The following is a 22,036-nucleotide window of genomic DNA, read 5'->3' as shown; positions in this document are numbered from 1 at the left end:
CCATACATGAAAATCAACTCAAAATATGTTAACAACTTAAACATAAGACCCAAAACTACAAAGCTCCTAGAAGAAAATGTAGAGGAAGAGCTCCTTGACACTGGTCTTGGCAATGATTTTTTGGATTTGATACCAAAAGCACAGGCAACACAAGCAAAAATAAACAAGCGAGACTACATCAAACTACATCAAAAGGTTTTACCCAGAAAAGAACATAATCAACAAAATGAAAAGGCAACCTACAGAAGGGGAGAAAACATAGATCAACCAAATGAATTCTTTTTCAATGAAAAAGGTCCTTGAAAGGGTGAGGAGCCAATAACAGATTTGTTGAGTTTGAATACGTTTTCAAATGAGACAGATTAAAAACTAAATAAAACACATATATTTCAAGGCTCAAAGTAACTGTTTAGCTAGTAAAACAACAATCACCCCTTCCCTTTACCTTGGTTTTAAGGATTATAACCAAAATGAGGTTTGGAGTAGGAATTTAATTCAACTTCATTTTACAAACATTTACTGAACATTTTCTAAGTGTGAAGAGCCACATAAAGAGATGAACGGATGCAGTCTACCCAAAGGGGCTCCCACTTTCTCTGGGGATACAGACACTGCCTGATAATCTATGGCTCTAATAAGGTGTGAAAGGTTATGCTAACAGCATGAGTAAACTGTAATAAAAATCTCAGAAGTGGGGCTCAAATGATTCTCCCTGAAAGAGTCAGGAAACACTTCACAGATGAGGTGATATCTGAGCTGGGATTAGGAGTAGAATGAGTAGGATCTGTTCCATTAACTGGAGAAGCAGTGAAAGGATGTTCTAGATAGAGGAGTATAGAGGTACTGACCACACTGATTCCATCTTTGGCCCTCCATCTTGTTCATGCCCACACAATGGCCTCCCTTGGGGCTACGTGTTCCAGGTCCCGTGGAGATTAACGTGTGCCCTGACTGGAATGCAGGGAGGCTGGTTCTGATTCTCCCTAAAGCGGTGCACCGAAGACACCATTTTAGATAACTAGGAGAGATGACTGGTACACGGATGGTGCCACTGTAGATAACTACCCTTTGATCGCACCACAGTGATCTCCTTGCCCTATAAAAGCTGTGAAGTAAGGTCCAGACTTGGCAGAGAATAGCTGTGCAGTGCCTGGATTGTTGCCCACCTAACCCCTAACGCCCCACTCCCCGATCCCTGTCAGTAAGACACCCTGAATAGCGCGATCCTGGCGTTTTCTGGGATCGAGCTCTGCATCAGGCTCCTCCGCTGGGAGCCTGCTTCTTCCTCTCCCCCTCCCCCACCCCCTGTTTGTGTTCCCTCTCTTGCTGGCTGTCTTTCTCTGTCAAATAAATAAAATTAAAAAAAAAAAAAGAGTTGGATGCTTAATCGACTTAGCTGCCCCTAAAAAAAAAAAAAAAAAAAAAAGATACCCTGAATAAAACTCTGTAAACAGTATGGACTGGCTTGCTTCATTTTCCATCTTGAAATGCATTCTCAGTCTGGAGGATACTTTACTATCCCTCCTCCACCTTCTAACAAGGAGACATATAATATGAGCAAAGGCAGCCAGCTCCTACATGCCAAAGGCTGGTGTGTTTATTTGGGAAAAGTGAGAAGTTTACTGTGGCTGGCACAAAGAAAATATAAGATGGGAACATGGGGTAAAAGTAAAAATAATTTGGTCTGTGGAAATAAAGATAAATCAAAAGACCAACCATATGCCCCAATGTCCAGGCTTTGGTTTATAACTGCCAGCTTCCCTAATGTTTGCCCTGGCTTCCAACTAGGGACCAACCAGAGATAGCCAAATATGCTCCCCTAACCAACACATAGGAGGTTCCATTTCCAGTCAGCCTACCAGCTTCCCCATGCCAACAACCTTCAGTTGAGCATACCTGAAGACTTCCATTTTCCACCATCAAGCTTTCCCAATCTTCTGCCCGCTTTAAGTCTCTGTTAAAATGTGATAGCAGCTGGCTCCCTTGCTTTCGCAAGCTCCAAATAAATAGACTTTGCTTATTTCTCATTCAGGTGGTCTTTGTTTAATACCACACAATCAAGTCTAAGCTGCCATCTGGATCACCTCAAGCCTTCCTCTTCCACTCATACCTTCTCCAACAATATGAATCAACACCAATTACCGAAATCTTCCAAAACACATGACCCAATAAAGTGTTTATGATGAAAATGTTTGCATTGGGTTTGTAGCTGCCACTGTCAGTGCCCCATCCATGATCCTGACACTGCAGTGTGCTTGGCTGACTTCCAATTCTGTTGGTTTTCTCCAGAGGCCTGAATTTAAACACTCCACCAGCAGTCCACCACCAATGATTGAAGGCAGCTGGTATAAATACCCCAGTTCCTTCACTTCTCTGGTGGGATGATGGGAGGTATGCTTTCTACACTGACCCCCAGAGTTTCCCAGCAGGATTAAGCTACAGTTGCTCACAGTGGTGGGGGTTAGGGACACCAACACCTGCCACAGTCAAAAATCTGCATCTATGGGGCGCCTGGGTGGCGCAGCGGTTAAGCGTCTGCCTTCGGCTCAGGTATGATCCCGACGTTATGGGATCGAGTCCCACATCGGGCTCCTCCGCTATGAGCCTGCTTCTTTCTCTCCCACTCCCCCTGCTTGTGTTCCCTCTCTCGCTGGCTGTCTCTGTCCCTGTCGAATAAATAAATAAAATCTTAAAAAAAAAAAAAAAATCTGCATCTAACTTTTCTTTTTTTCTTTTTTTCAAATTTTTATTTAAATTCTAGCTAGTTAACATATATTGGTTTCAGGAGTAGACTTCAGAGATTCATCACTTACATATAACTTATAGTGCTTATCATAAAAGTGCCCTCTTTGGGCACCTGGGTGGCTCAGTTTGTTAAGCGACTGCCTTTGGCTCAGGTCATGATCCTCGAGTCCCAGGATCGAGTCCCGCATCGGGTTCCCTGCTTAGCGGGGAGTCTCCCTCTCTCTCTGATCCTCCCCCATCTGGTGTACTCTCTCTTTCAAATAAATAAATAAAATCTTTAAAAAAATAAATAAAAGTGCCCTCTTCAGGGGCGCCTGGGTGGCACAGCGGTTAAGCATCTGCCTTCGGCTCAGGGCGTGATCCCGGCGTTCTGGGATCGAGCCCCACATCAGGCTCCTCCGCTATGAGCCTGCCTCTTCCTCTCCCACTCCCCCTGCTTGTGTACCCTCTCTCGCTGGCTGTCTCTATCTCTGTCGAATAAATAAATAAAATCTTTAAAAAAAAAAAAAAGTGCCCTCTTCAGTACCCATCATCCATTTTACCCATCCCCCACCCACCTCCCTCCATCAATCCCCAGTTTGCTCTCTGTCATTAAGAGTCTCTTATGGTTTCCTTCCCTCTCTCTCTTTTTTTCCCTTCCCACATGTTCATCTGTTTTATTTCTTAAATTCCACATATGAGTGAAATCATATGTTATTTGTCTTTCTCTGACTTATTTTGCTTAGCATAATACACTCTAGTTCCCCCCACATTGTTGCAAATGGCATGCATATAACTTTTGACTCTCCAAGTCGACTTTTAAAAAGCTATTAAAAGCCTACTGTTGACATTTACAGTTGATTAACATACATTTTGTAGAAGTATTACATACTGTATTCTTGTAATAAAGTAAGCTAGAGAAAAGAAAAGCACAAGAAAAAAATCATTTACAGTACTATACTATAAAAAGTCAGCACACAAGTGGACCCACACAGTTAAAACCCATGTTATTCATAATTTGTCAATATTTACTGCATTACAAAATAAAACTAAGCACTTAAAAATTACATAATCCATTTTTAAAATGGCAGTAATAATCATGAATAACACATTAAAAAAAAAAAACCCAAAACAATTTTCTCCAAGAAGAGAGGCATTGTTTTACATTTTTGCAAATCCCTTTGATATCCAGCCAACTAGAAGACAGCTGGATTCTCGTATCTGCTATAGATTCAATCTGTTATGACACCGCATGCCATGTAGTCTGTGGAAAATCTATTTTATGTATATGAGAGAATGAAAATGAAAACAAACCAAAAGACGGCTTAGTATTATTTTGAAAAGTTTTGACCTTGTAGAATTGCTGAAAGGATTTGGGGCATCTCCAGGGCGTGGGGACTACACTGGAAAAACTGTTGCATTAAAAGATACACAAATCTGGTAGCGAAGAGTATGCACTCCACTGAACATGCTTACACCACAGGTAGGTGTTGAGGCACCCAGTCTTTTTGGTTTTGGTCTTTGGCATCTTTCTAACCTGGGGAGCCATGTCATGATACCCTTATATGGAAGTAACACCCTGTTGCTAATTGACAAGTCTCCAGCACCTGTTGTTCATATTCTTCCTATTGCTATTTATTGCTGCTGTACATGCACCCTGTGCCCAAGGATAGGGACTTTCCAGCTTCCGAAGCACAGAGGCTCAGGGGAAGAGGGCAGGGGAGATATGCTAGCAATCAGCACAGACCTGACCTAGGCCCAGTCTTCAGAGCATAACCAGTTCTCACATGACTTAGCACTTAGCTGCACCTTGATCCGTCAGTTGACCACATTTCTTTGTTTGGATCGCTGGTGAGTCAAGCTTCTTTATCAGCTCAGAACAAAAATCTGGAGGGGCACCTGGGTAGCTCAGTCTGTTAAGCATCTGCCTTGGACTTGGGTCATGATCCCAGGGTCCTGGGATCGAGCCCCACATTGGGCTCCCTGCTTGGTGGGGAGTCTGTTTCTCTCTCTCCCTCTGCAGCTCCCCGTGCTTGTGCACTCTCTCTCTCTCTCTGTTAAATAAATAAAAATAAAATCTTGGGGCATCTGGGTGGCTCAGTTGGTTAAGTGTCTGCCTTCGGCTCGGGTCATGATCCTGGGGTCCTGAGATCAAGCCCCGCGTTGTGTTCCCTGCTCAGCAGAAAGCCTGCTTCTCTTTCTCCCTCTGCCTGCTGCTCCCCCTTCTTGTGTGTTCACTCGCGTGCGCTCTCTCTCTCTCCCTCTCTGTCAAATAAATAAATAAAATCTTAAAAAAAAAATTGTGGCACAGCACATATGCAAAGCACAGCCATATTAAAACCAGGGAGAGTTCCTCTTTGTCAGGCACCTCATCTATTGTTCTTTTTTTTTTTTTTTAAAGATTTTATTTATTTATTCGACAGAGATACAGACAGCCAGCGAGAGAGGGAACACAAGCAGGGGGAGTGGGAGAGGAAGAAGCAGGCTCATTGCGGAGGAGCCTGATGTGGGACTCGATCCCATAACGCCGGGATCACGCCCTGAGCCGAAGGCAGACGCTTAACCGCTGTGCCACCCAGGCGCCCCTCTATTGTTCTTTTGAATCCAGGCCGGGCAATAGGGAAGTGATACTGTTTATATTCCATATTTTTCATTACAAAAGAGAGACATATTTTCTTTTTCTTTTTAAAATAAACATTGTATATATTTAAGATATACAAGATGATTTGGCATACATATACAGAATAAAAGCACCATTACAATCAAGCTATTAAAATATCAGATCCTCGCAGTTATCATTTTTGTGTGTGATGAGAGCACCTGAAATCTACTCTCTAGTAGCTTTCTAGTATTCAATAAATATTAACTGCGGTCACTGCACTGGATCTCTATACTTATTCATTCCATCCTATGTACTGCAACTTTGTACCCTTGGATCAACATCTCCCCATTTCCCCTACCTCCCTGCCCCTCATAAGACTAAAAATGGAACTACCATATAATCCAGCAATCCAGCTTCCAGATAGATATCCAAAGGAAATAAAGTCAGTAGCTTAAAGAGCTACCTATGCACCCATATTCATTGCAGCATTATCACAATAGCCAAGACATGTAAGAAACCTAAGTATCTGTCAGTGGATGAATTAATAAAGAATGCGTGGTGTGTATTTACAGTGGAATATTATTCAGCCTTAATAATGAGGAAATACTGCCATTTGTAACAATATGATGAACCTGGAGACAGTATACTAAGTGAAAGAGGCTAGACACAGAGGGAAAAACACTTCATGATCTCACCTGAGAATCTAAATACTTGAACAGATAGAACAGAGAGTAAACTCTAAGAGTAAATGAAACACATTATTACTACCACAATTGGAAGGCAGCACACCAATAAAGAATAGGGGCAGCTTCAAGAGAGACTGAGGGTGGGGAAGGTAAAAAGGAACTTTAACTTTCATATTTTTTCTTTTATTAAAAAAAGTTTGAAGCAAACATAACTAAATGTTAATACTTCTTAATTGTATGTGGCAGGATTTGGGTGTGTAAGGGCAAATAAAAATTAAAAATAAGAGGCTTAATTCTCCCTGCTGAAAATGAAGGAAGAGGGCACCTGGGTGACTCAGTCAGTTAAACGTCTGCCTTTGGCTCAGGTCATGATCCCAGGGTCCTGGGATCGAGCCCCATGTTGGACTCCCTGTTCAGTGGGAAGCCTGTTTCTTCTTCTCCCTCTGTCCCTCCCCCTCACTCGTGCGCTCTCTCTCTCTCTCAAATAAATAAAGTCTTTTTTTTTTAAAAATGAAGGAAGAGATTCTCTCCTCCCTTAGAGCATTTTCTTTAAAAAATTTGTATGTTCAAGATGTATGTAAATCTTTTTAAAGCCTTTTTTTTGCCAGATTTATAGCCCATGAATGTTTTTCTCTCAAGGAGCTGGGGGACATGCCCTTGAAATGTAAATGTCAAGAGACAGAGCATCCCTATTTCCCAGGTCCTGCAGAGAGGAAGTGCCTAATTTTGGTGGGTAACTTGCTTCCAAATTGCAAAACTACCTGCTCTCATGAAGATATGAGAAGTTGGTTTTTTCCTTCATTATAAAGCCAACTAACACTCATGGCTACTCCTATTTCCAAGCAAATTCAGTATGTGACAAATGATGTTCTCAAGTCCTCCTACCTGAGGACTAGGATTATTGTTTATCTTGAAGATATATATACAGTAGGTTGTATCTACCTGGCTGTATAAAACAGTAAGATTTATTTCTCTGTAATCTGTTAGCAGATTGCCTGTGATGAATATCACATTCTAGTTTAATGCTTATGCAAATAATAAAACTATTCTCTTTCTCTTCTACCTCTGTAGAGAGGTTAATTGGGTTGGGAGATTTTATTTTTAATTATATTTCCCCAACAGGTGTTTGTTATATTAGTCTTTGTATTTCTGTATTTTTTTTTCAAATTAGAAGAAAAAGATACTATTCATGGACAATTTCTCAAAAATGTTGTCTACTTTCCTATACTGCTTTTACCTATAAGCAAACTTCATTATATTTAGCACATAAGCCATTTTTCCCCATGAAAGGGGTTTCTGTATTTAAATGTCTGGAAAACTGTATTAATACGTTAGTATTAAATACATTTAAAAAAATAAGAGGCTTCAGAAGAAAAGTTTATTTTTTTAAGCAATCTCTATACCCAACTTGGGGCTCAAACTTACAACCTCAAGATCAAGAGTTGCATGCTCTTCCAACTAAGCCAGCTAGGTGCCCCTAGAAGAAGAGTTTAAAATCAAAAATGGAATTCAGAGGATTTCATATTTTCCCATAAAAATGTGGTTTTTAAAATAATTTTTAAACTATAATGTTATTTATTTATTTATTTTTTATTTATTTTTAAAGATTTTATTTATTTATTTGACAGAGAGACAGCCAGTGAGAGGGGGAACACAAGCAGGGGGAGTGGGAGAGGAAGAAGCAGGCTCCCAGAGGATGAGCCTGACATGGGGCTCGATCCCAGAACGCCAGGATCACGCCCTGAGCCAAAGGCAGACGCTTAACGACTGAGCCACCCAGGCGCCCCTAAACTCTAATGTTTTTTAAACTATAATGTGATTTTTAAACTATAATGTGATTTTTTCCCAGATTTATTGAAGTATAATTGACAAATAAAAATTATAAATATTTAGAGTGTACAATATCCTGCTTTGATATATATGCATTATGGAATAATTACAACAATCAATCAATTAACATACCCACCACTTCACATTGCCACCTTGTTGGGGGGGAGAATGATGTGGCGTTGAGAATGATGTGATTTAAATTAAAAAAAAACACCGCCTGTGTCTCCTGCCAAATTTTAGCTTCTCTAAGATCGTGATCATTGTCTTATTTGCTATTGTACCCTAATACAGTACTTCTAATACAGCGATAGGTACATAGAAGACGTCTAATAATTATTTAGTTGAATAAAGGAGAAGTTAAATATGTATATTCTTATAACAAAGCCAGAACATGAGTTACTGAAAGATAAACAGGACTTAGGTAGATAATGCTACGATCCACACTTGTAGTTTCCTTTGTATATCCCACTCCCCCTGCTTGTGCTCCGTCTCTCTCTTTCTCTCTGTCAAATAAATAAATAAAATAGTTTTTTTTAAAAAAAAGTAAAATCACAGACTGCTTATTTCCAACTTAAAGGCAAGTAACTTAAATAGTATATTAAGGGGCACCTGGCTGGCTCGGTTGGTAGAGCATTTGACTCTTGATCTCGGGGTTGTAGTTTTGAGCCCCACATTGGATGTGGAGACTGCTTAAAAATAAAATCTTAAAAATTAAAGTATACTCAATTAAATTGTGTAATAATTTGTGTAACCATTTGTCTTTTTTTTAAAGATTTTATTTATTTGTGAGAAAGCGAGCAAGTGAGAAAGTGAGAGACAGCAGGAGCTGGGTGGGGTGAGGGGGAGGGGGAGAGGGAGAAGCAGACTCTCTGCTGAGCAGGCAGACCGATGTGGGGCTTGATCTCAGGACCCAGGTATCATGAACTGAGCCCAAAGCAGACGCTTAACCGACTGAGCCACCCAGTCACCCCTAGCCCTTTATATCAATGGTCACTGATAAAAAGACCTTTGTCCTCTTTGACTAAGGTTAATCAAACTCTTTTTTTTTTTTAAAGATTTTATTCATTTATTTGACAGAGAGAGAGGCAGCAAGAACGGGAACACAAGCAGGGAGTGGGAGAGGGAGAAGCAGGCTCATAGCGGAAGAGCCTGATGTGGGGCTCGATCCCATAATGCCGGGATCACGCCCTGAGCCGAAGGCAGACGCTCAACCGCTATGCCACCCAGGCGCTCCCATCCTTAATCAAACTCTTGATAACTCTTTAAGTTAAAAAAATAATGAAGACTTCCAGTTTCTGGTTCTACAGGTAAGGAGCCTAGAAATCTCCACTCTGTCTTTACAAGTAGAAAGCTTAACAGACTGGAAAATCAATAACTCTTCTTGGATCCAACTTTTCTTGGACAGCAAACCACTATTCCCAAGATTAGAGAATCTTGTGAATACAGGGTGAATACACGCAAATACAGGGAGTGGGCTTACCAGAGCAGAGAATCACAAATGGAAACCACCACGGGAAACTGCCAGGATAGGAAATCTGAGCTGTAATAGACAAACTGCTGGAGGCCCAATGTGGACAAATATGAGAGTTAAAACCTCCCGGAGAACTCAGACATACAAAGGACAGAACAATTTTGTGAGTTATACCTCCAGGAGCTCTAACAGGTTTTCACAGTAAACATCAGAGAAAAATCGTTTTGTGCTTCTGGTAGAGAGATATGAAAAGAAATCAGTTTGAAATATACCAGAGCACTCTGTTCTGAACAAGGCCTCTCCACAGGGGTAACTAGTTAACCAGAGCCTAACTGAACTGGAAGAAGGAAAATATCCAACTCCAGCCCACTCTAACCATCCTGTGCCACCTAAGCAGGGAGAAAAAAACAAAAATACTTGTGAATTTCAAAGTCCAGAGAAATAAGCTTACTAAGATTAAGACCAAATCATAGGACTATAGAATGCTTCCCCTATTGCCACACTTTTTTTACCACATTACTAAAGGTCTATTTACAGCAGTTCTTTTTATCTGGTATATCCTGTCCGGCTATCAAGAAAGAATTATACAGCATACTAAAAACCAAAACACACAATTTGAAGAGACAGAGCAAACATCAGAATCAGACATGGCAGTATGTTGAAATTATCAGACTGGAATTTAAAATAACTATGATTCTATTTGCAGATGACAAGATACTATATCCAGAAAACCCTAAAGACTCCAACATAAAAATATTAGAACTGATAAATGAATTCAGTAAAACCACAGGATACAAAATTGATAAGCAGAAATCTGTTGCATTTCTATACTCTAATACTGAAGTAGCAGAAAGAGAAATTCAGAAAAAAATCCCGCTTAAAACTGCATCAATAAGAATAAACTATTTAGGAATAAACTTAATCAAGGAAGTGAAAGACCTGTACTCCAAAAACTATAAAACACTGATGAAAGAAATCGAAGATGACACAAGTAAATGAAAAGATACATCATGCTCATGTACTGGGAGAACCAATATTGTTAAAATGTTCATACTACCTAAAGCAATCTACAGATTTATTGCAATCTTTATCAGAATACCAATACCGTTTTTCCACAAAACTAGAACAAATAATGCTAAAATGTGTATGGAACCACAAAACACTCCAAACAGCAAAAGTTATCTTGAGAAAGAAGAACAAAGCTGGAGGTATCACACTCCCAGATTTCGAGATATACTACAAAGCTGTAGTAATCAAGGCAATATGGTACTGGATTTTCTATTTTCGTAAATAGACACATAGGTCAATGGAATAGAATAGAGAGTTCACAAATAAACCCACACTTACATGGTCAATCTGTGACAAAAGAGGCAAGAATATGCAATGGATAAAAGAAAGTGTCCTCAACAAATGGTTTTGAAAAAACTGGATGGCTACATGCAAAAGAATGAAACTAGACCACCTTCTTACATCACACACACACACACACACACGCACACGCAAACTCAAAATGAATTAAGGGGCTAAATGTGAGAGCTGCAATCATAAAACTCTTAGAAGAAAATATAGGCAGTAATTTCCTTAACATTGACCATAGAAACATTTTTCTAGATGTGCCTCCTAAGAAGGGCCATAAAAGCAAAAATAAACTATTGGGACTGCACCAAAATAAAAACCTTTTGCAGAGCAAAGGAAACCACAAACAAAACAAACAGGCAATTTACCGAATGTGAGAAGATATTTGCAAATGAGATATCCAATAAGGGATTAACACCCAAAATACGTAAAGAATTTATACAACTCAACACCAAAAAAATCCCAAACAATCTGATTAAAAAATGGGCAGAGGACCTGAACAGACATTTCTCCAAAGAAGTCATACCTATGGCCAACAGACACATGAAAAGATGCTTAACATCAATCATCATCAGGGAAATACAAATCAAACCATCAAATACCAAATCAAACTGCTACTATCACTTCACCCCTGTCACAATGGCTAAATCAGAAACACAAGACACAAGTGTTGGTGAGGATGTGGAGAAAAAGGAACTCTTGTGCACTGTTAGTGGCAATGTGAATTGGTGCACCCACTATGGAAAACAGTATGGAGGTTCCTCACAAACTCACAAAAACAAACACCATTTGATCCAATAATTCCACTGCTCGGTATTTACTCAAAGAAAACAAAAATACTAATTCAAAAAAATATATGTACCCTTCTGGTAATTGCAGCATTATTTACAATAACCAAAATATGGAAGCATCAGTGTCCATCAATAGATAATTGGATAAAGATGCAATATATATATATATACCACATGTCATTTACAACAACATGGATGGTGTGGGGCACTCCGATCCAGTGGGGGCCAGCAAGCAGTGAAAAAATTCACCCAAGGCATAATGGGAGATAAAATTTTATAGAACACACTGCAAGAGGGCAGTGGGTAGGACAGCAAAGGAGAGGCTGTCTGCCATGAGGAGATGGGGAGGGTCCACAGGTACAGAGCAGAGTAAGGAAGTATGGGGAAATATGGAATTTCCCCTTTTTTGGTAATCTTAGGAAATGTGCCTGGTTGTTAGTAGCCTATTGGTCAGTTAGGGCCTATGGCTGTTTTGAGGTGGGTCGTCTGATGGGCCTGTTTGTATTCAGCCTAGTGGTAGCAGTGGGCCCTTTTGCCTTGCTCAGGTTTCCACTGCTCAAGCCTGGTGCCTAAAAGCAGCCCTGACACTCCCCCTGACAGATCAACAATGACAAACCTTTGGCATTTGGGAGGAGGTCTCATCTTCAGTAGCTTCTTCCTGCTGAATGAGGGGCATAAAGATGTCCTTTACCTATGGGTCACCATTGGTCAGTTGGGGATTTATATGTAGGAATTACAAAAGGCAGAGGCAGCCCAATCCAAGGTAGACAGCGTGGAAGAATCTTCCTGATTAGAAAGGATCATCTGTCAGCTTGAAGATATAGCACTGAAGGAGTCTCAACACCAGGCAGAGAGACATCAGAAAAGACAACATACTAAGACTATTACTATTATGAGAAAGAGAAGCCTGAATAGAAGACCTTCGATAGTTGACCAAAATCTTCCTCTAGTCCAGCAGTTTAACAAATTAAAGGAGAGAGAGAAATCGTTAAAGCACCAATTTGAGTATTCGTGTCTTTTAGTAACCCTGTCACATTTTTGTGGTTATCTAGAGTATATATAATATATATATAACACTTAATAAAGCATAGGTTCCTCCTTGAGCTGTAGTCAGCATATCAAGGGCCATTCAGTTTTGGAGGGCCACCTTTTGAATTTGTGGGTAACTACATGATGGGTTTGGTTAAAGGTGGCCACTATATGCTTGGCTAAGGCCTCTTTTGCAATTTTACATCAATAGAGACAGCTCCTAGAACAAATAAAGCTAAGGGATAAAACCATCAAGAAGCCCTCTTTGTTTAATGTCTAGCCTTAACAAATATCCTAATTATGAGGAATCACTGGCAAGTGGGAGAAGACTTGTCTGAGAATATGGATGCCCCAAGTGTATGCTCTATCTAATCATAAGGAAAGTGGGGCCATCCACTATTTCCATCACAAGCCCATAGTTAACCCCATGGGGTGGGGTACGTTCTGGCTTTTAAGGAATGATTTTGTCATCCCAGCCACACAGAATTGGTCAAGGTGATAGCTGAGGTACACAATTGTTGGTGAGTCCATCCTGTTTTCTAACTGTTCAAATAATCATATGCCCATGGGGTCCCATTATTATCCCCACAGAATAACAAGCACAAAGATTATCTATTTTTAAGCTATTGTGGCAAAGTCTTTGAAGGCTACCTCAAGTTGTCCAGCTTAGGCAAACAACAAACACTCAAAGACATTCAGAGCTAGAATTTAACATCTACAAAGGTATGTTATCAAAACATAATTTTTCTCTCTAAAATCACCCTCTTTTCCGAAGATAGGCAAATCAAGACTAATTCATTTGCAAAACAATTCCATTTTAACAAACTTGGCCTAATTATTTACATAAGCTCAGTAAGAATAGTAACTGACCATATAGATTCTTTAAAACTTGCTTTGCTGGAACTTTTCAAAAGGAATCTCTAGATTGAACTTTTTATAGACTCTCAAGGCCAGAACCAAGCCAAATATTTGCCATCAGACATGCCCATAATACCTGGAGATTTGGGTGAATTCCTCTTCTTGAGGTCCGCAAAATATCCTGAGGTTCCTGCACCTGCTAGGAAGTGACATTCTTTACTCACCTGGTAAGGCTGCTGGGAAATCTCTAAGCAAGGTATCAGGCCAACATTTCTAAGGAGCTCCATAAAGTCAACCTTAATTCTTTAGAGCTGTTCGGTCATATCTGAATCTATGCATGTCTCTCTCAAGTACATTTCAGTCAAGGCCTTGGTAATATAACCAATGTTTCCAATGGTATCCTGTTACAAGGAGAACAGATTCTCAATGAACTTTTGCAAATAATTACAATTGTCATGGAGGAAAGAATACTCAATGAAAGTTTCTGAATTTCAGAGGTTCAGGTTGGGAGAAAAGTTAAATGTTTCAATTTGTTCACAAAGGAATACTTTATTATATTTCTATAAGTCATAGATATTTTAAGAGAAAACTCTGAATGTGGAAGAGCAAATAGTAGAGAACCAGCAATGTTTCAAACAAGAGTCACAAAAACTATAATCATCTTTTTCAATTCATTCAGTCCCATATTACCAATTCTAGTTGTTTGGATGCAGTTTTTTTCGTTAGTTCTGGAAATTCTTACCTAGTACAATTTTATGATCTTAAAGACATTAAACACCTGTATTTGTTAAAAAAAAAAAAAAAGTCCTTTTCATGAATCTCCTTAAGACAAAACTCATTTTGCAAAAGCATCAGAATAACTACAAATGACAAAAAGAAACCCTCAAAAATGGACATAGTTAAAGATCTGGTATGAGAGTTCATTATAATGTAGCTGACAAGGAAATCCATTCTTTCTGTGACACATAACACTTCAATAATCAGAATATCAAGTGATTATTGATATTCAACCTTATACCTTATACCAGAGTTTGTCCTAAGCCTTTTTTTCTCTAAATAACTAGTCTCATTTTAGGACAAAATTACCTTATTTTCCTTCAATAAAAATGTACTCTCACTCCTTATATCTTTCTTACACATCTCCCGCTTTCCTACATACAAAGCTGCTTTACTTATCATTTCCATCAGTCTTAATCACATTTAGCAGAATTTTAACTCTTAGAAACCTTAGTTTCCAGTGAAAACCTAAGTAGTAACCAATTGTGAACTGTCTATTACACCAGGATTCTATAGACTGGTAAATTTTTAATACATTTTGTAATTTTTAGGAACATGCATTTTTCATAGTACAATCTTTCAATAAGGCACAAAGCGTGTTTCCCAACAGACCCACGCATCTTTAGTTTCTCTAAAATACAAAGTCAAAAGCAGATAAACCTTATGTTTAGTAATTAATGCTTTGGCATTTTACCTTATTTGGAAAAGACTTAAGCTATCCAGTGAATTCAACCCAATTTATCATTTAACTTTGTAAAACTTCAAGGTTTCAGGTTACCAAAGATTTTGAAAACTCTCTTAACAAGTACCCATGAGAACTTTATGAGACAGACAAAATTAACCATCATTTTAAGCCATCTTTTTGCTGACGAATTGCAACAGAGATAACATGAGCTTATTTGACCTTTAGTAAACCTTGGTAGAATAAAAGTTTTATATTTAATGTTGGTAACTCTAAAGACATATCTAATTGGTTAAGCCAACAAACTTAAGTTAGCTTTAATACCGACTGTTGAATCTGTGTCCACTAAAAGTCAATCAGTTTGTTAGCTATTGTCAACTTTTACCTGGGGCACCTGTGGGAAAATCTAATGTGGGCGGTTTAAGTCCAGGGGAGTCCCTGGGCCTTCAGGGGGTGGGGAAAGATGACGGGGTAATATAAAAGAGAGGTCATCTAGAATGGCTGCAGGGTCAGATGGGCCATGAAACCGAGCAAGATACATTCAACGTTTTTTGTGGAGGTTGGGAACTGGGGGACAATGGCATAAAGGCCTGCATATATAGGAACTCTGACCATTTGGAGGGGTTCTGACAAAAGAAGTCAAGCTGGAAAGTAATATTATAACAAAGGTTCCATGAAGGGGCCATACCTCTTGATCTGGGAGTTTGTACTGAGAACAGGCAGCATTACATAAAAGGATGAGACATCTCAGGCCTTGGGGGTCAAATTTTTCCCAGTTTTTAAGAAAACAGCCCAAGGGTGTGTCCGAAGGAATACAGGCGGTTTGTCCCATAGTGGAAAAGACTGGCTGCTGATTTCCAAAGGGACATCCCATCAAAAAGAATGGAGCTCTGACTCATGGTTGTGATTTCAGTCAGGGCATTCCACTGACTTGAAAAATGACTGGCCCTTATACAGTGCAGCTGACTCTACTGGGGTGTCCCATCAAGGAGAGGGTCATGGCAAATGGCAATAGCAATCCCTGCTGGGGCATCCCCTGCAGAGGGAAAGCTGGACACAGGGTGGCCAAATTGGGTTGGAAAAAGGAGAGGGAGGACTCACCACTCAGACATGTGGGAACGTAATTTTTGCCCATAGATCAAGATGGTGGCTGGATCCACAGGACAAAGGGAAAAAGGGGATGGAAAAAAGCAAGGCAGCTGAGAGTCAGCCAGCATCAAGAAAGGGTCCCAACTGAGTCTATAATGTGTGCAGATTTGCCCTGGATGAACTGCAGACGGAGTGAGAGAGGGAGAGAAAGTGGTCCTTTGACCACACAGGCATGGGTAGTCCAACCTGTTCCCTAGACCTTTAAACCACACCGGGGAGCTGCGCTGGCCAGAGACCTTCAGTTGTCTGAGGAGTGCTAGGGTTAACCACAGAAGAGCTGAAAAGAGAAAGGAGAGGGAGGGAAGGGTCCCTCTGAAAGGCAAGGGGGTAAATACGTCACCCTTTCAGAAAGGGTGGTCTGGCAGGGTTCCCCTGGGTTTGGATCCTCACCAAAGAGTAACCTTGGCCAGAGGTCATCAGTTCCCCAAGGAGTACCATAGTTGGTCCACCAAGGGAAAGTCCCAAGAAATTCCTGGAGAATCTGGGGAGAGGCCCCAGCCAATCAAATGTGGGGTGCTCAGATCGGGTGGGGGCTGGCAGAGCGGGTGGTGAAAGAATTCACCCAAAGCAGAACAAAAGAGATAAAAGTTTATTGAATACACTGCAAGAGAGCAGTGGGCAGGACAGCAAAGGAGAGATAGCCACGAGGAGTGGGGGAGGGGTCATAGTTATAGAGTGGAGTAAGGATATATGGGACATATGGAATTTTTCCTTTTTGGGTAATCTTAGGAACTGTGCCTGGTTGTATGTAGCCCATTGGCCAGTTAGGGCCGATGGCTATTTTGAGGTGGGTCACTTAATAAGCCTGTTCATATTCAACTTGGTGGTCACTGTGGGCCCTTTTGCCTTGCTCAGGTTTCCATTGCTCAGGCCTGTTGCCTAAAAGCAGCCCTGACAGATGGACCTAGAGGGTACTTGCTAAATGAAATAATTTAGTCAGAGAAAGACAAATGCCGTATGATTTCACTCATATGTGGAATTTAAGAAACAAATGAACAAACAACAAAAAAAGACAAAAAAAACTCTTAAATACAGAGAACAAACTTGTGGTTGCCAGAGCAGTGGTGGATGCAGGGCTGAACGAAAGAGATAAAGGGGATTAAGTTAAATAAATAAATAAATAAATACATAAATAAATAAATAAATAAATAATAACATTTTAAACAGCTTTATTGAGGTATAATTCACGTATCATCGAATTTACCCACTGAAATGTGCAATTCAAGGGTTTTAGCATATTCAGTTGTGCAGGCATATCACAATCAATTATAGAACATTTTCATTACTTCAGATAGAAACCATGTAGTCATTACCTGTGACCCCCCCAATCCCTCCACACTTTGTGGAGTACTTTGTGACTGTCTTTGTTCATTTAGCATAATGTTTTTTCTTTCTTTCTTTTCTTTCTTTCTTTCCTTAAGATTTTATTTATTTATTTGATAGAGAGAGAGCATAAGCAGGGGAAGAGGCTGGCAGAGGGAGAGAAAGAAGCAGACTCCCCGCTGAGCAGAGTCTGATGTGGGACTAGATCCCAGGACCCTGAGATCATGACCCGAGCTGAAGGCAGATGCTGAACCGACTGAGCCACCCAGGGGCCCCATAGCATAATGTTTTCAAGGTACCTTCAGGTTGTATGAGCACTTCATTTCTTTTTACTGCTGAGTAACATCCCATAGTACACATTTACCACAGTTTGTTCTGTTTTGTCTACCCACCAGTTGGTGAACACGTGATTGTTCCTCCTGTTCTAGTTAGTGCTTCAAAGCCTAGTCCTCTACTTGAGATTGCCTCTCAATTCCCAACCAGTCTTTGAGCAGACGCATTTTTATCCCAGCTCCAAATTACTTCTTGGTTTGCTCAGGAATGCAATCCTTTCTGAAACATATTCTGAATACCCATAATCAAATTAAAGGATTTTGTTTTGTTTCTAAATTAGTTGATAGGACTTTTCAGAAATGTTTCGGACAATACAGTTTCTCCTTTATTTTCTTCTGTAGAATTATATGAATTTTAAAAAGTTTTAAAACCAAGAGCAAACTGACTCACAAAGAAAGGGAAAAAAAGAAATCAAAAGCCATATTCAAATGAGAAGGAACTTCTTTCCCAGGAGACATAATGATGGAGCCAATGATATTAGAACCTTCTTGCCTCTCTTTTTTGATTCCTGCATCAGTATAAGATTGCTGAAGAGTGAGTAAAAAATTAATCGAGTTAGGAGGCACCTGTTTTCACTCGTAACTCAGAAATACATAAAGTAGCAGTGTGTGTGCAGTCTTTGTCCTGATGCCCGTTTACGTCTGCTTCTGCCATTCGCCATCCATGAGTTTTTTGGACAAACCCTCTTCATCTCAAGAGTCCTTCTCTATAAGTTAGGATTATAATACTAGCTTGCTATGAGAATCTTACTGTAAAATGGAATGTTTCACAAAATAGGGGCATAAATATGAGGGGGAAAAAGCAAGAAATCACATTGTGAGAACTATCTTTCAATTTTCTTCAACTTTATATAATTAAATCAAGAAGTGTCTTTGTTTGTGCCAGGATGGTTCTTCTTTAACACCTCTCTAAAACATTCGTAAGATGGGGAGAGCAGGTAGTTTTCTGACTAAAATTTTAAAATGTTGTTGGCTTTAGCATTCAGTAATTTGAATAAACTAATTATTAATGCACTCTCCTGAAGACCCTTAAGCCTGAATTTTGCTCCACTGCCTAGACTTCAAGCCAGGCTCAAGGACAAGGAATCACTTACATTTTCTTTTCTGTCTTCTGCCTCTTTAAACATCGATGGAATGTCCTTGGCCCCAGGGTAAACAAAAATCAAGCTATAAAGTGAGCACAGCTCTCTAGCAAAAGATTCCCACTGATGTGGCAGAAAATTAAAGGAGGGAACAGGGAAGGACAGGGAAAGTAAATAGTCACGTATTTTTCATTTTCCAGAAGTGTGAAATCACCCACAATGGGGCAGCCATTTGGTTGAGTGTTTACACTGTCCTCCCCATTGCCACTACTATGGAAGCAAGAACAAGCTAAGACTCACACTGTGAACTGGAACAGCCCAAACTCGTGGTTTCATGGCGCAGATTATTTACTCTTTCTTGCTTCCTTTCTGCCCATCCCCTATAGGCCCTCCACCTTCCAGCATTCCCATAAGTAGCCTCTCCTTAGGGTCTTACTCCTAGGAGAGTGAATGGGCTTCTCTTAACTGGTGGGAGTATTGCTAATGGGGTGCACCCCAGGCAAAACGCTGTTCTAGATTCTGCAGTTTTATCTTAAATTTTTGTGTCAATTTGCATTTTGTGCCAACATTCACTCCTGCTTGTTTTCATTTTACATTTATTTACCTTCAGGAAAAAAAAAATTTAACTTTTTTTTTCAAATCTTTTGATCTGATTCATACACTAGAAAGATGCCACCAATGAATGGTCTGCGATCCTAGACGTTAGTAGGAGTCAGAGAGCAGTGATTTCATCCTGACCTTCCAACCAGCTGATGGTCAGGTTGTGCCTATCTGAGACAGATAAGGTAGGCCCTGGGATACATAATTCAAAGATGCAGTTTTTACCTTGAAACAAAATACCAGCTCGAGTGATGTCTGGGTGGCTCAGTTGGTTAAGCGTCTGCCTTCAGCTCAGGTCATGATCCCGGGGTCCTGGGATTGAGTCCTGCATTGGGCTCCTTGCTCAGGGGGAGACTGCTTCTCCCTCTGCCTCTGTTCCCCCTGCTTGTGCACATGCTCTCTCTGGCAAATTAAAAAAAAAAAATCTTAAAAATACTAGCTCAAACCTGGGCAAAGAAAGATCATAGGAAAATACTTTTTATCCAACTAGCATTTATTGAGCACCTACTACAATGCCTGGCACTATTCTATACAGCAGACAATCGTGGTCAAAATACAGACTCTAGAATCCAGACTTCCTGGATTCAAATCCCAGTTCTGCCACTGACTAGTTGTGTGACCTTCGACAATGTACTTTACTACTCTGTGCTTCCATTTCTTCATCTATAAAAGAAGGATGATAAATAGTACCTACCCCAGAACATTATCATGAGGACAAAATGAGTTCATATTTTTAAAACATTTATGGTAGTGCCCAGCACATAGGAAATGGTATATACATTTTTGTTAGATAAATGAAAATAGGCACCGAGAAACAAAGCAAAGTCCTATTCTCAGAGATTTCAATTCTAGCAGGGAGAGAAATAATAAACTAATAAACATATTATATAACAAAATATTGTAATAGATACTAAGAGGAAAAATAAATCAGCCCCAAGGGTGAGGGTGTAGTTTGGATAGTGTGGCCTGGGAAGGTGTCTCTGAAAAGTGACAGTATTAGGGTTCTCCAGAGAAACAGAAGAAATATATCTAACTAGCAAGCTAGATAGGTAGATAGGAAAAGAGAGAGAATGAGGGAGATATTTATTATAAGGTATTAGCTCATGTGATTATGGAGGTTGAAAAATCCCAAGATCTGACGTCTGTAACCTGCAGATGCACAACAGCTGGTGGTATAGTTCAAAAGCCTAAGAGCCAACAGCCAATGGTAGAGTCCAGTCCAACTCTGAAGGCTTGAGAACTGGGAGTACCAAAGGCAGATCAATATCCCAGCTCATAAAGTCAGGCAGAAAGGCAATTCAATCTTTCTTCTACTTTTTGTTCTACTAAGGCCCTCAACAGATAACACCCATCTACATTGAGAGCAAACCACTTCACTCAGTTTACCAATTTGAATGCTAATCTCTCCTGGAAACACCCTCACAGACATAACCAAAAACAACATTTAACCAGATATCTGGGCATTCCATGATCTAGTCAAACTGACACATAAATTTTAACTATCACAGTGACATTTGAGTGCCTGTATAAAGGGTGGGGGAGGAAGTGCACCATGTAGCTATCTGAGCAGATATTGTTTCAGGCAGAAAGAACAGTAAGTACAAAGGCCCTGGGGCACAGTATTTCAAACATTTAAAGAGTTGCAAAAAAGTCATTGAGACTGGAGTGAAGTAAACTTATATAGATGGTCCCTAAACCCAAAACAGCCTCTGAAGGTGGCCCTAAACACAAGCTATTTGAAATAACCTAAGAATTAATCGTTGTCACCTACAGATGGTGGGATTTGAGGTCATTTTAAATTTCTTTAGAATTTTCCCAATTTTCTCCAATAGACTTAATCTCTTTAGGATCAGGGGATTTAAAAAAACTTAACTTTATTTTTTAATAGTTGAAGAACTGAAGGAAGAGAACTTATATTTCCAGATGTTGCAGAAACTTAAATCTTGGTTGTTTTTTCCTGCTCCTAGGAGTCCTGGCACCAGCATGCTGAGACTGATAAGCCTCCCTCGTTTCACGAAGTTGCTAACTGTTGAAGTACGAGGACCCTTTTATCATGAACAGACATGCAGGGAGTAGAGGACATTGGTTGGGGGAGCAGTTCATTGAAAGTGATAAGCTAAGAAAGCAAGAAGCCACCCAAGAATCTCCTTACTCAGAGGCGCTTTCGGCACTTGATCTTACACGAAAGGTCCAGAAAAGTGGAACTCCTTCAAGTCATCCTACCGAGATACAGTCATAAGTAAGCTGTAACTGTAACTAATTTGTCTAAAACTTAGCAAAAGAAAAAATGTTATTTTACTTAGCATACTTTCCTATATTGAGAGGACAATTATGAAGAAAAGCGAGTTTTAAAAATTGACTCATCTGTTCCACAAGTATCTATGGAGCGCCTCCTAGGAGAAAGACACTGTGCTGCACAGTAAAGAAAGTGCCTTGGAGAACTTAGAGCCCAGTGGGAGCGACAACGTGGAACAAGTATGCAAGTAATTATATATTTACAACTAAGGTTTGTGCCAGGAAGGAAAAGGCACACTGCAAAGAAAACTATGAAAGGAAGACTTAATCTAGACTGGGGTGCCTGGGGATGAGTCCTAGGAAGTGCTATCTAAGCTGAAAGCAAAAGGATTAGACTTAGAGGAGGAGAAAGAAATGCTGCAGAGACGGGAATGTTCCAGGAAACAGAACTGCAAATGTGAAGGCCTTCAATGTCAGAGGAGTCTGGAGGGTTCAAAGAAAGGAGGGAA

General features: G+C 40.0%; 1 protein-coding gene across 1 annotated transcript in view; it reads right to left on the bottom strand.

Moving 5' to 3' along the window:
- The window catches only part of RESF1 (retroelement silencing factor 1), a 305,299-nt gene that overhangs the window by 44,915 nt on the left and 238,348 nt on the right, over nucleotides 1–22,036 (bottom strand). Inside the window, exons 8-9 of the transcript XR_006782301.2 lie at nucleotides 19,518–19,694; nucleotides 13,484–13,748 (exon numbers count right to left, since the gene is read on the bottom strand). The gene's annotated coding sequence lies outside the window, so the exon portion shown is untranslated. The remainder of the gene's footprint in view (nucleotides 1–13,483; nucleotides 13,749–19,517; nucleotides 19,695–22,036) is intronic.

The sequence above is a fragment of the Ursus americanus genome, chromosome 25 (assembly GCF_024610735.1).
Source record: "Ursus americanus isolate L20-20 chromosome 25, mUrsAme1.1.p, whole genome shotgun sequence".
Classification (NCBI taxonomy): Eukaryota; Metazoa; Chordata; class Mammalia; order Carnivora; family Ursidae; genus Ursus; species Ursus americanus.
The sequence above is the reverse complement of the archived record's forward strand: the minus strand, read 5'-3'. Positions and strand labels throughout refer to the sequence as shown.